Source organism: Pithys albifrons, chromosome 3, assembly GCF_047495875.1.
Source record: "Pithys albifrons albifrons isolate INPA30051 chromosome 3, PitAlb_v1, whole genome shotgun sequence".
Lineage (NCBI taxonomy): Eukaryota > Metazoa > Chordata > Aves > Passeriformes > Thamnophilidae > Pithys > Pithys albifrons.
In genome coordinates, this window is record NC_092460.1 from 97,894,166 (window position 1) to 97,909,172 (window position 15,007).

The following is a 15,007-nucleotide window of genomic DNA, read 5'->3' on the forward strand; positions in this document are numbered from 1 at the left end:
CAGCCAGCCATCACAACGAGTCAGGGCAAGGCAGAGCAGCCCTAAGGTGGCTTGATGATGTATTTGTCATGTCCCTTCACAGTGCAGAGGCATAAGAAGACAGAGAGGTGGTTTAAAGCATCCCTGTACTGGGCTACCTCTGGACTATGACACTATGGTATACCCATACATGTGTATGTGAGCATGTGTATCAATGTGAAATATGGATGACGTATGTGCATGAGTTCAGAGCCAACATTATATCAGGTGAGCCAATCCAACATTGTTACTTATCTAATTCCAAAGAGCAGTTATTCCTTTTAGTCAAAGTTTTATTTTTATTTCAAACGTGATGTGGTTACAAACTCATTCCCTCATATAATTTTGCTTTCCAAGTTAATTACAAGATGTTCTAATTAATTATATTTAATGATTAACGTACAAACTCACAAGGAATGAACATAGCTTAGAGAACATTTGCTCTCAAAAGATATGTCTAGACTAGTTTGGTTTATCAGGAAAGGCTGAAAATATTAAAATGAGAGAGAGCCAGGGTGAGAGAGGAAAAATACACTGTGTAAGAAAAAATAACAATAAAAAAAGAAACCAAATTATGTCCAAACAAGAGTATATTTTTCTTTGGAGTTCAAACACTACCTTTAACCATCTCCCCACCCAGGATCTGATTACTTTTAATGGGACTCTGCTTGTGATTTAAGTTGTTGTTCATTTGTACAGTAATTAAGTTGAGTTGGTGTCTATTACATCATGGTTTATATTATGAATTCACACTGCAATTACGTGCGTGTGTGCAAGGGTAAGTGAGCAGAAAAAGGACCTTCTAGTTAAGATCACAACCGATAACTCCAGCAGGCTGGGTTTAGCTAAGCTCTGCCACTGTCTTCTCCAGCTTCAACCATGTCACCTCCAGACACCCAAATGACACATAAAGGAGTGGGGGCTTTGCCTCCAGACATCCTAGTAACACATACTCCATAGTGAAATGCCCATGAGGAAGCAGCATCCTGAGAAAAACTGTGAGGCTGATCCTTCACCCCTCGGGCTGGATGACTGCTGACACCTGCGCACTCATCACCGAGCAGCCATGTGTCCAGCCCAGCAAGACCATGATTTTAAACAGGTTCTCCATTGCCACAGGGATCAGGGATTATAACACAATGTATCCATCCAGCGATAAAGAAGACACAAACATATCTATTACACAAACCTCTGTTTGCAATGAACACACACATGTCACATGTGCATATATGAGACATATAATTTTTAATGCAAGAAAGTTAGATTTCACAAAGGCAGAAATTTGAATGGATTGTCTCAAAAGGTGTTCTGAAGTCAAAATTTTAAAACGGCACTTTTTTCTCTCTCTTTTTTTTCCCCTTTTCTGCTGTTTTGTCCAATTCAGCAAATTTCCAACAGGCGACAAACTCCTCTAAATGTTAATGCAAAGAAGATTGCAGCAAAGTTTTTCAAGTAGCATGTTCAGAGCCCCCAGTTTGTAGTACATGGATGCTCTTTTGGGTTTAGTGCTTGTCATGCCGTGCTGCTTGATGAGCTGGCTGGGGACAAGGACACCCCTCTGTGAGATGCTGCTCTAACACAGACTCCGTTGTTCCGCTGGATGGCTGAGTGCTAGTGGCAAGGGATACAGTTATGCCAAATTTCATTTTGTGCTGTGAGAATGGGCCAGCATCATCTCCCCAGGGTTATTCTCACCAGCACCAGTGCTGAAGTCTCATAACCACCTTCCACCCAATGTGGCACTGGAACAGATTAGAGGGAGAGAAAAATCTTGTTTCACCAAACATCAAACACTTCTGACAGGAATCTGAAAGAAAACACCAGAGCATCTTGTTCCTGCTAAAGAATTCACTTCCATTCAGTATTAAATAACCCTGACTTGCTAATGTAGTTGTCCACTTCATGACTTTTATATTGTTGGGAGATCTGAGAAGTGGCCACAAGTGGATTATGATTGTACAAGAAAATAACAGCAGCAGAAAAGGGCAAGTAGCAATCTTGTCCCTTTTGGGTCTTCTGGAAATGAAGCTATGCACAGTCGGAAGGAACGAGTTAGTATTTGGATAAACCATGTGCCAATTTTATCCTCCTTTCTTTCTAAGCATTAGGATCCTTGCTGTGCTCCCAAGTCCCTATTCAGCATTGCAGACTACATTCTTGAAAGCATTTAACTTCATCTACTGTAGTAAATCAGACATGCATGGGGCTGTTCTTTGGCCCAGGGGCCTATTGGCACAGACCAATTTGAGCCCGTGCTGATAAGCGTCTTTCCTTCCAAAACCAGGGGGCTGCATCTGAACTGCCTGTGGTGATGCTCCTTGGCCCAGGCTGTTCCTGGACCATGCCCAGGCATTGTCTGGGAGAATGCTAGTTGGAACAGGACAAAAACCATCATCAGGGACCATGTTAAGGGTTGGATAGTTTGAGAGATCATGTGCCAGTACCTGGGCTTGAGCCCTGGCCTTGTTTAGTTTATCAACACAGCCATAGCTTTAGGTGCTTAAATGTAATTATATAGGGACATAATTCCCATGGATATCTCTGCAGAATCCACCAAAGTAGGTTTCATAGCAGTCTGAACATGGCTTAGGAGCCTGTCTAAACTAACCAATAGAGAACACCAAGGGGAAAAGAGAAAAAATGAAATGTTTTAAATTCTGCCTCCTTGTACTGTGTAGGTACCCTATTCTGGGCAGCAAGAGGATGTCTCCCTTCCCAGAGGATTCATGGCCCTGAGCCTTCTCCTGGAGTTAAGCAAAGATTTTTCTTTGAGAAACCCAAGGAAGGGACATGCGTTTTCCTCTTCTTAACCTCTTTCATCCTTCTTCTGAAGGACTTCACAGCAGATGAGTAAGTATTAGGGGAGCTCACTCCTCCTTCTGAAAGGATTTGAACTGTCTTTCTGGGAGAGTGCATGAAAAAAAGGTGGAAGGGAGAAGTTTTGGGATGCCAGAAGAAGAGGAGGACAAACAAAATGTTGAGAGACACTAGCCAGGAGGGGTTGTTATGGACATGAAAGTTTTTATTGTTAAGCAACTGGGAACAGGAGGGAGAAAAATAAAAAGAAATAAAGATTGGAAGACAATCTAAAATACTGTAGTTAAACAAAACTTTGCTTTACTGCTAATCCCACTGAAGTCTCTAGTCTAGTGTTGTCTCAGCAGAACATATTCTGTGAGCAACTTGGGAAGTAATTTCAGTGTCTCTGAAGTGTTTCATTGGCTCATCCAGTATTAAATCATCTGGCAACGAAGAAAAGTGTTTAAAGTTAACTTCCATACAGAACAAATTCCTCTGGAAAACTTGTCATTCAGCCCAGTTTATCCAAAGTCTGGTGGCATTGATTAGACTGGCGTTGGGTCTGAATTTTTTAATGTTTTCATTTCTGTGATTTAAGAAAAATGCAATTAAAAACGAGTTCTGCAAAGTTCTTTGGACTTAGTCACTTAGTGGAAAACTTAGAAGGCAAATGTTTGAGTTGGGGAAGAGAAAGCTGGTGCTAGGCTTGTGACATGCTTGTCTGCCATCCCCAAACAATGAAATTGCAATTGCAGCTTTTCTGGAACAATGGGGATTAAAAGCCTTGTGTAAAAGACACTGAAGACCCAGGCAGGCAACGTGCATCCCTTCTTCGTACCACCTGCTATCCAAGTGCTTTCCAAATAGGCTAGAGCTGGAGCTAAGGAGCTCAAAGCAACTCAGTATCCCCACTCAGGGGTGTTTTAACAGGACCCCTCTACCTCCAATTCCTTGCACAGGGATTTTGCATGCACACTAGTCTTTTCTTCTCCACTTTCCAAATGTCAGGGAGACAGTGAAGCCTTTGATGTTTCTAGGAGCCCTGCTTCAGTGTGCTTCTCTGCACACACCCACCAGTACTCAGCCAACCCAAGGAGCTCCTCATCTGCAGGCAGCTTGACATGTCTTCCCACAGGGCCAGTACTGCATCTCTACACATCCACCTGCTCCTACCTGGTCCCATAGGTGGCTTGACACGTGCCATTTGCTCCCAGCTGCCCCTATCCCCTTTAACACAAGACACCTCAGCATTTTTTCCCTTGTTTCCAACCCAGTTGCCCATTCTCACCAGCTACACTGACAGTCCTGCTCATCTCTTCCTACCCGCAGGCTTGGGAAGCTGAAACACCCCATCAAGTAACACACCTAGTTAACTGTGTAATGCTGTACCTATGGGGCAATTCCATCCCAGCACCTGCAGGGATCCTGATTACACCCTAAAACATGATATTTCAATTTCATTATCTGATCGGGCATTAGCAACGAGCACCACTAATGAGCACATTAGTCAGTTCCTTTATTAAACTAGCGGCAGCATTTGATGCAATGACCTCCTGATGTAGCTCTTTGATGCCATGTGATTTGATTTTTATTTCTTCTTTTTTTTCCTTTTAATTGAGAAAGATACAGCAAAAACTGTGAGGAGCAGAATTAGCACATTGACAGTGCAGGCAAATACATGTTCAGCAAGGAGAGGAAATTTTATAGGAGCTGCAGAAAAGGCAAGTGGCGAGCTCTAGCTAGCTAACATTTGAATATAACCATTCATTGTTCCTCTGCCATTATTATTATGAATTTGTTGTTGTTATTCTACTACACAGCCAGTTCTGAGGACTGGTTTTGCCATCTCTAACCTGGCGATCTTTCACCCTTAGCAATTGTTGTTTGGCCGTATCACCACAGGGCTTCTTGTGCAAGAAGCTGCGCAAGCCCAGAACAAAAAGGGGATGTCAGCCCCAGGGCATTCCCAGAGTAAGCGACAGATGAGTGACAACAGGCAGATAGACACAGATGGACAGAGGAGCATGAGGAAACAGGGACACATGTGTGGCTGATCCAGGGATGAAGGTTTGGACAATAGCTGCTGGCTTAGCCAGCTACCAACTCCATCAGGGAAGCATTGAATTCAGGTACTTGAATTCCAGTGTCCTGGCAAAACTCCAGCCTGAGGAATAATACAGAACATCCTACCGAAACTCCCATTATAGTTTTCACTAGAGAAATCATCAGACTTTTCCTTCCAAGATACTCTGATACCACAGTCACAGCCCCAGATGACTCCTGCAGTCCTTTCCAACCATGACTGCATTTTCACAGATTTCAGCTCAGGTCCAGTTCTAACCCAATAGCTAATCAAGAGAGTGTTCACAGGGCTCCTCTGGATAATTACTGGAGGCTTTAAGCTATTTCAAACAGAAGCATTAGGTGCTTTGCACCCAGACAAATGGCTTCCATGGACTTACATAACAACCAATTGCACTGGCCATAGATCATTTGTGGCACTGCTCTGGCATGTGAAACATCATGATATGATCCACCTGGCTTTGGGACTTTGAGGCCAGCTCACTCAGGAAGGAAGTTGCCAAGTACACAGGAGATTGTGACAGAATTATTTCTTCAGTCATTTCACTTCAGGAGTCCAAGAAGTAGCAAAACAAGATGAGAACATGAGGACAGAAAAAATGTCTCTATGATTATGGCAAGTATTTGAAGACCCAAACTGCCTACCTGCTGCATGGTTTGTATCCAACAGTTTAAAGTATTACTGCCGCTGTACCAAGCATGTAGTCTAAACCTAATCATCACATGACACCAAGCTGTTGTCTTCTCTCCCATCACTGGTAAAGTTGCCCCCTACTACCATGGAGGATGCTGCCTGCACTGGCCCTTTCTATGGTCACTAGAGTTGATTTCTGATGGGTCTGGAGGGCTGATTTAGATTTCTTTTCAAGGGAAAGAGGACCCTACATCAATGCTCAGGATCAAAACGTTGCCTAGATATACTGCCTAATCCTCAGACAAGTGCAGCCCCTTGACCAGGACTGGCAGGTGAGCCCTTTACCACCCATCTTCATGGTTGGTGGAAACTGGGCCTTTTTGGGGGATACCTACAGTAGACCAAACAAGAGCTGGAAGCCCTCCTCCCAGTGTACTGGACCAGCCAAACTGGCCCCTGTTATGTTCTTCTAAGTAGACCCTTTGGTGCAAATCACCCAGCCAAGCCATATATCCATGCACCCCTGGTAGACCCCCAGGGCAAACCCCAGCACACCCAGATCTGGGTGCCTGCCTCCATCTGACTGCCCAGTTAACATCCTCCTGCTGCCTCCTTAATTATAATCCCTTTATTTTATCTAACCCCAATTGTAGCAGTTGGTGAGTCACTGGGCTCCATAACAAGACGATCAGGACACATTTCATATTACACTGCAGTTTTCATTCCAGGGCGTGGGCTGAAGGCGTTGTTTATTTATTTTAATTTGGTTCGGTTTGGGGTTTTCTCACAGGTGATGGAGTACAGAGATTTAAGCAGGGGGCAGAAGGGTGGAAGGGGTAAAAAACAAAAACAACCTCAATACATCTGGATCAATTAAATCTTGCTGAAAAGTTTTCAACCCCAGGGTTGCCTGAGGTAGGTCTAATAGTCACACTCTTTGGCATTTAATGAAAATGCTAATGATTTCTCCTTTGGAATATATTTTCACTTCTAGTTTGAACAAGATGCATCTCTCCTCCAATCAATTCCACAAGATCTTTATTTTTTTTCCTCTCCGTTTATGCGCGTGGCCCTTTAGGGCAAATTAAGAAATTATTGCCTCTATCCAAAAAGTAGCTGAAATGTGCAGCCTTATGTTTCACATCACAGGGGTGGAGAGGAAAAAATCTTTGAATGGGAGCAACAATTCTGTTTGCATCTGAGCTGCAGAAGAAAAAATGGCATCAAATCTTTCTCATCCTGGTTCACCAGGGAAAGTGCAGGTCTCAATCTACAAAAATAAACGATACTCAGAAGGTACTGCTGTCAATGCCAGAGATAATAAAGTTATCTTATAAGATGGACTGTACTTCCTTGAGAACTGGAGATTCAGTAGAGAAGGGATCAAACATCTCACTTAGCTCTAGCTATGTTAAACATGTAATCCAGGACAGCTTGTTAAATTCCTGCTATACTCAAGTAAAAATGTAAGTTGATGCATCAGTGTCTGAAGTTGTCTTTTTCAGACACCTGTAGTAGAATATGAAACCTATTTTCTCTCCTGTGTCTGTAGAGAAACCATGGACAATTAGTTTAAAGTAGACAACAACCCTAAAAATATTTGAGATGGATACTGGATGGCTACATTAATAGATAGGTGCTAATGAGAGATTTTGAAGCTATTTTATTTTAAAAGGTACTAAAAGTGGGACACATGTATCATAGGATCATAGAATCTTTCAGGTTGGAAAAGACCTTTAAGATCATTGAGTCCAGACATTAACCCAGCACTGCCAAGGCCAGTATTAAACCATGTCACCAAGTGCCACCACTAGATCATATCCCTAAGTGCCACATTTGCATGTCTTTGAAATCCCTCCAGGAACAGTGACTCCACCACCTCCCTGGACAGCCTGTTTGAGTGCTGAAGATACTGGTGAAGACATTTTTCGTAATGTCCAATCTAAACCTACACTAGCAAAACTTGAGACCATTTCTTCTTGTCCCATTCCTTGTTATTGAGGAGAAGAAATCAAATCCCACCTCACTGCAATCTCCTCTCAGGTAGTTGTTGACGGCCATAAGGTCCCCCCAGACCTCCTTTTTTCCAGGCTAAACACCCTCATCTCCCTCAGCTGCTCCTGATATGGCTTTTTTTTCTTGACTCTTCACCAGCTTCTTTTCCCTTCTCCGGACACACTCCAGCACCTCAGTGTCTTTCTTTATAGAATTATAGAATAGTTTGGGTTGGAAGGGACCTTTAAAATTCAGACAATCTGGGGCCCCAAAACTGAGTACATAATTCAAGGTACAGCCTCACTAGTACTGAGTACAGGAGGAGAATCACTGTCCTGCCCTTGCTGATCACACTGTTTCTTATACAAGCCAGGATGTCATTGGCCTTGGCCATCTGGGCACATTGCTGACTCATCTGGCTGTTGACCAACACCTTCAGGTCCTTTTCCACCAGGCAGCTTCCCAGAAGCTCTTCCCTCATACTGTAATGCTGCAGGTGGTTGTTGTGACCCAAGGGCAGGACCTAGCACTTTGTCTTATTGAACCTCATCCAACTGGCCTTGGCCCATCCAGTCAGACTGTCCAGATCCCTTTGCAGAGCCTTCCTGCCCTCCAACAGGCCAACACTCCCACCCAACCTCATGTCACCTGTGAACTGACTGAGAGTGCAGTCAATGATGATTGAGAAAGTATTCAGCAGAATTGGAGCAACCATTACAAGGAACAGGTAATAAGGCCATCAAAAAGGTGTCTCACGAGGTGTTTCCCATAAGGATAGGGGAATTTCTGTCTTGATCTGCACAAAACACTTGGAGGACAACCTCTAAAGCAACAGAAATGAACCTAGTTGCCTGTATTTTGAAGAGATGAACTCAGAGTACAAAGGTAAAGTACTGAGATGTATGAGGACATTGTGAACCCATGACATAGGAAAAGAAGATACATCTTGGCTTGTTTAGATGAACAAAGCGAACACTGGGACAACAGTGTTGATTTATATATAAATACATCAGGACAGTAAATAGGGAGAAATAAAAGATCTATTTAAACTAAAAGAGTATGGGCACAGCAAATGGCATAAATTGAAACTCAATAAACACAGACTGGTGGAAAAAAGACTTCCAGCTGGCATATTAAGAGCAAAAACATACCAACAAGAAGCTTCCTTCCCTGTGAACCATTTTCAACTTATGGAAGAATTTAAAATAGAGAAGAGATATGACATAGAGATTCAAGAGGTGCCATCCAGTTTTATGGGTCTGTATGAGAGAAAGAAAAAGTAAACTTCTTGAAGAGAGAAAAACCTGTCTGGTATGTTATACCAAAAACTGTCTGGTTGGCCTTTTAGCACCTGGTACTTCCTTTTTCTCACTGGGCTGCTGGTGTTTCACTTGTAACAATACACTAATTGAATAGCACATTGACAGATTTGCATGCCACGGTCCTCCTGCTTCTGATTTCTTTGTTGCATTTGTGTACATCTAAGCCCAGAGAAAAGGAAAGGAAAAAAAAACACCAACAACTATCAGGAGAAGCAAAACAAACACACATGCACACAACACTTCCAAACTGGTCTTGAGAGCAAACAATAGTAGGAAGGGATAAGTACCACTCTCAGGGCTCTCAGATGATAGGGTCAGCCACGCAGACACAAGGAAAAGGGATTTGGTGGAACAAATAATACCTGTGCCTGAAATGAGAGCTTTGCTGTAAAGAGAAAAGAAACATATGCTTTTCGGCTTGAGTGGATTTCTTATGTTGCTCAGAAGTGACTGGCTCATCCTCAGTGTAAAGGACTGGTGTTGTATTAACTGTTCTGTATCAGTTTCCCTTTTGAGTCCCTTGCCTGAGCCATGGGGTTATTTCATTTCTGACAGACAGGACACAAACAGAAGCCTATGGTAACTCAAGTCCCTGGTGGTGCTGAGCAGACATCCATCTGTGCTTCCTGGAATGCATATATATGCACAGTGTCAGGGCTGGATGTGGCTGAGCCGCGATGGTCACGGAGCTGGGACAGGTGGTGACAGTGGACTAACAAATGCAAGGCCCTATTTTTCACAGGTTTCCATGTTAGCTGGAAGTTCTTGATAGAACCCCTGATGTCCTACTCCTTCTTCTCTGCAAGCTGACCTCATGCAAAAGGGAACCACACAATCTCAGCATCACACTTTTCTCACTGAGAGCAGCACGTCCCTGGGAACACACAGACCCAAGGAAGCTCTGAGACAGCCATGATTGTCAAAGCACAGGCAAAGCATGTGCTCTACAAGTAGTTTAACAAATTTTGGGTCCATCATCATTCTCCCTGTTCTCATGTGGTCTTGTTTATGCTTAAGCTAGCGTTCTGAAACAGGCACTGCCAGGTTCTGCATCATGACAGCAACAGAGCTGGCTCCTTTATTATGTATCCATTCCTAACTGAAAATAAGGCATTTGCCCCTGGGGAAGAAGGAGGTGAGCTACCGTCTGAGCTTTTCTCTGTACCACCCTCTGCCTCACATGGTTTCAGAGCCAACATACACAAAGTTTCTTTTGCCTTCAACCTACGTACCTGAACAGAGTCCCACTCCCAACTATTCCCTCCCTGCAGTTGTTTGCCCACTTCTCGGAATTGTATTTCAGCTGTATATGGCCTCGATCCAGTGGGAAAAAAAGGTCTCCCAACACTAATTATGTTATTTGCCATAGACCTGGATTCCCCTTAGTACAGGAGAATTTGTTTCCTTGACAGACCAAGGCTCACAGCTAAAAGTTAGGAGATTTTCCTGAAACTGGAACTGGAAACTATCCTCTAACTCCACATTTAAGCAGAATAACGTCAGGGGAATCTGGACCTGCTTTGATCTTTATAGCATCAATCCCTCTCTCGCCAAGCTCAATGCAAAGCAGATTGGGACTTGCCATCTTGGCCCAAGTGAACATCAAGATAGATGCTGAAGACTTCTTTGTTCCTTGAATGTCAACTGTAAGTATGAGTCATTGTGGCTTCATGAAGGAGGGAACTTCTCAGACAAGGTCTTTCTGAGGGAGAGATGGGAATTGATAGCTGATGCAGAAGATCCAGTTTTAAATATATGAAGCTGGATTCTCAAGAGTTCTTGTCTTCCATTGATTTCTAAGTGCCTTATAACATCCAGTCATAATGAACTGAATCTGAAAATAACTAATTTTGAGAGAATCTGATGCTTTGTTCTACCTTGTTGCAGTGCTTAATAAACCAAAATATCCATATGTTGCCTAGATAACAGCTTAAAGCACATTTCTACTCTTTTTCTCTTGAGAACTGGTACCTTTCTCCAAAACCAGGTGTGATCGTTTGCCTCTCAGTACAGCTCCATGTCTTTTTCTCATTAAGTGAATTCAATTGGATTTCTTACACGAGGGTGGAGTAACTTACAATGAACAACTTGGCAAAATTGGGCTTTATGTAATTACTTGAGGATTTGGCCCAACATACTGGTACAACATGAGATGTATCTCATGATCTTTCACTTGCGTAACCCTCTTCCTCTTGTTGTTTATTGTCATCCCTTGCTGGGTTAGTTCCTTGGGGCAGAGACCTTTTATTTAATTAGTCTGGAAAGGGCCTGGCACACCTACAGAGCCATATTAATGAGAAACAGTACTAACCTACCCACAAGAAGATGTGAGCTTCCTTGCAAGACATGTGACAGGGGACTACCACAATGATCGGTCGTGTTCTGACCCAATAGGGCTTACTTTGGGTTGTCTTGGGTGGGAAACTTAACACTAATATGTCCCCAGGCTTTTTCTCCTCTTATATTCACAGAAATGTCATTATGACAGATCACCTGCTGATTAGATTTACCTCAAATAATAAGCTAATAAGTGATTCTTGCACCTTCTGGGACTCCCTTTCCAAGCATTAGAAGAGAGAAAAAGTAGTCAGTGGACAGCAGGCTCATGGAGCTTGTCTCCAAGTGATTTTTATCTGCTGATTCGTTGACTTCTAAAAGGGTAGCACTAAGGCTGCAGCAGGAGCTCCCTTATTAGTGATGAAAAGGGAGAAAAAGGAAGAAGAAAAATAAAAGAGAGGGGGGAAACAGGGGAAGAGAAGAGAAGAAAGAGAAGAGAAGAGAAGAGAAGAGAAGAGAAGAGAAGAGAAGAGAAGAGAAGAGAAGAGAAGAGAAGAGAAGAGAAGAGAAAGAAAGAGAAGAGAAGAGAAGAGAAGAGAAGAGAAGAGAGAAGAGAGAAGAGAAGAGAAGAGAAGAGAAGAGAAGAGAAGAGAAGAGAAGAGAAGAGAAGAGAAGAGAAGAGAAGAGAAGAGAAGAGAAGAGAAGAGAAGAGAAGAGAAGAGAAAGAAGAAGAGAAGAGAAAGTTTAGGTATGTGTTTGTGACCCATTTGATTAGAAAAGAGAAGCAGGCAGTGATTTCTGTGGTGTCTGACAGGGCATAAACCGATCAAAGCTGTTCTTACAGGTAGGGCATTCAAAACATCATTCCTGTGTGGATTCTATGATGTCTAACAAGGACGGACCTAACATTGTTGTCTTTCTTTCAACAAAATCTCCAGCTCCTGTTTTCCGCATGTCTTTGAATCTATAGCCCTGCTGTCAAATGTGATTGAATTTGGCTAATGTCTTCTAAAGCTACCAGGCAGACAGACACACAGACATGCACACACATCCCAGCACACAGCATCATCTTATGAGCCAAATTTCCATCAGAAAGGAAGCTTGTGGAAAGCAACATGACCAACTCCCCCTGGATCACACCCCAGGTGTGAAACACTGTTCTGCACTCACATGGAAGGCCAGGCTTTGCCAAGTTCCCAGCGACAGGCAGTCCAACAGCACTCATTTAGTCATGCGTCACACTATGCCAAAAGCAGTATCCTTTCCTTTGTCACTTCTTAAGGAACAGTTTAGAGGTCATTGACTTTCCCTTTTCGTCCCATCCAACAATGCCAGCATGGTAAAACAAAACTGGAAGAGCACACTACATGTGGCTTTCTATTGCTCATATGGCATGGCCTGAATTTCAGAAGCCATGTTTTGGAGGCTTTCTCTATTCTCAGGAGAAATGTAGGCACCTCAAAAAGGCAATTTGGATGTTACATCGACTGAACACAGGTTTTTCAGTCAGATACCAGAAGGAAGGAGAGTTGAATCCAGCTCAGAATGAGTGTTTAGGGTCTTTTTAAAGCTGAAAGGGCCCCAAAATCATCAAACCTTATTACCCTCTTCGTTTTGCCTGATTCTTTTGATAGCCCCAAGACTGTAGATGTCAGAGACAAAAGACAATCTGAATAGCAACAAAACTATGCTGGGAATAAAACCAAAGTCTATTAAAATAAATAAATAAATAAATAAATAAATAAATAAATAAATAAATAAATAAATAAATAAATAAATAACAGAAAGAAAAAACCCAGCAATACACACTAAAATATTCCATATGCTCTCATGGTGGCTTGCCCTCGGCACATAGAGAAAGATTGTAACTAGGCACGATCTGATAAGGTAGAATGCAACTGTGAGCTACTAGGCAACCACCAAAAAAAGAGGAAGAAAAGGGCAGAATCAGCATACACACAAGAAAGGATAAGGTAGAAAAGGGAGGTGAAACTGAGTTTCTGTGCATAAAATATCACTGCTTATGGAGGACCAGATGTTAATAAAACTTTGCAAGGGTTTCCAAGTGAGGTTGTGAATGACGCTGCAGTCTGGAGGCCGCACAAGTATGCCTGTTGTAGTCTAGCTGGTTTTCTTTTCCTTTTTGTTGCATGGTGGAGAAACACACGCCAACCACATAATCACAAGACACTCTCAGCACCTCCTTCTCCCTCTCTTTGTAGGTCTCACCCATTGTCAAGCCTTGTCATTAATAGAAGCCTTGATCCTGCAAATACAAAGCATGCACAGGGTGGCTGGTTCTCACACAGAGACCTGCTCTTCCCATGGAGAGCAGTTTTACCCCAGGATGCTGAGGAAGGGTGCTGTGTTGCAAAGATTTCAGCAAAGGCCTGCAACTTTTGTTCCCAACTTATAACCTCCCAATAAGACCCATGAATATCAGCACATAATTAGAAGTTTAACTCTGGTGGATCTAGACCTGAGATGGCAAAGGGCAATTACTGTTTCCTAGCACAAGAGCTCTGATCAGGAATGCAATGCACTACTGCAATGAATATTAATGATAACAATAATTTTAATTATAATTTACCAGATCTATGTTTGCAGTTCTGGTTCAAGCAGACTTCCTATTGAAATTAAGCAGGCTTCCACACATCTTGAGAAAGTGTGTCTCCTTACAAAATGGAAATGTGATCCTGCAGTCCTACCCTATGGTAGCAGTCAGACCCAGGAACAGCGCCAAAAAGCTCAGCAAGATGAGCCTGTACAAGGGCCATTTTACATAAAGCAGGAGTAATCATGGAAACACGTCTCTCTGGATTGGAACCAAGCCCCTGAGTCACAGAGAGGGACCCCCCTGTTGTAGTTTCTGTAGAAACACAAGACAACGTGGGAACACGGTCTCGTGTGAGGAGACAAAGGGCAAAATCCCTTATTCTGGGTTTTTAAGGCAAGCTCTTTCACATCAACCTGCTCTTTGGCTTTGAGCAAATCACTTTGCTTGCTTAAGTTTGTTGCTTTTTCAAATTAACACCGAAAATAGGTTTCGACATATTTTTCCTCATGGGGGTGTTGGGAGGCTGAGTTAATAAATGCTTGCCAAGCAGTAGGAGATTCTCAGATGAATCTCACTTCCCCTGGATGTGTACCATGCTCATTGTGGCGGTGTCTGAACGCTTACGCATGTATAATTAAGAAGGACCATGATAACAGAAAGTGCAAAGCGCTGCTCCTTTCTCACTGCATAATCATGTCTTGGAGGTGGGTGGCCCAAGAGGGAAGCATTGCATCAGGTGTGACAGTGTTTGCTGCTGAGGTATGCTCTGAGAACAGTCGTTTTTTTGTCTTTCACCAAACTAGGGCTAGGTATAACCTTTAGATTTTTCACTATATGCTAATTAAACCTTCCCTGGGCATTCAGCTATTCCCTCCAGCCCCTGCTTGCTTTCTGTGTGAAAACCCTCTGCAAGCCTACACAAGCACCCATCAGCTTTCATTATAATTTACCTGCAAAATCCACACACTCCTGCTTTCATGTAAAAAAAAAAAAACCTAAAAAAAAAAGCCTAGTATATAAAAACCATCGTGAAAGCCAGTGAAATAATCTGTTGCCTACAAATCAGGTCTCTGTGATGGTAGGAATTAGACCTCCCACATCACGTTAGCTTGGAGGGCTCTCCCTTCCCCTTAGCCTGCAGTGGAATTCCCATTCCTACCACCATGGTGGAAGCCAGTCCTGGCCCAGTGTCTGCATACCACCCCTCCTGTAGCTGCAGCATGTTTACTTCAGGATTAAAAAATCAGGAGTGGGGGAAATGGTTGTGAACTAACAGCAGCCTCTTTGTTGTGTGTGGTATAGGCAGGGCAGGTGGAAGAATCC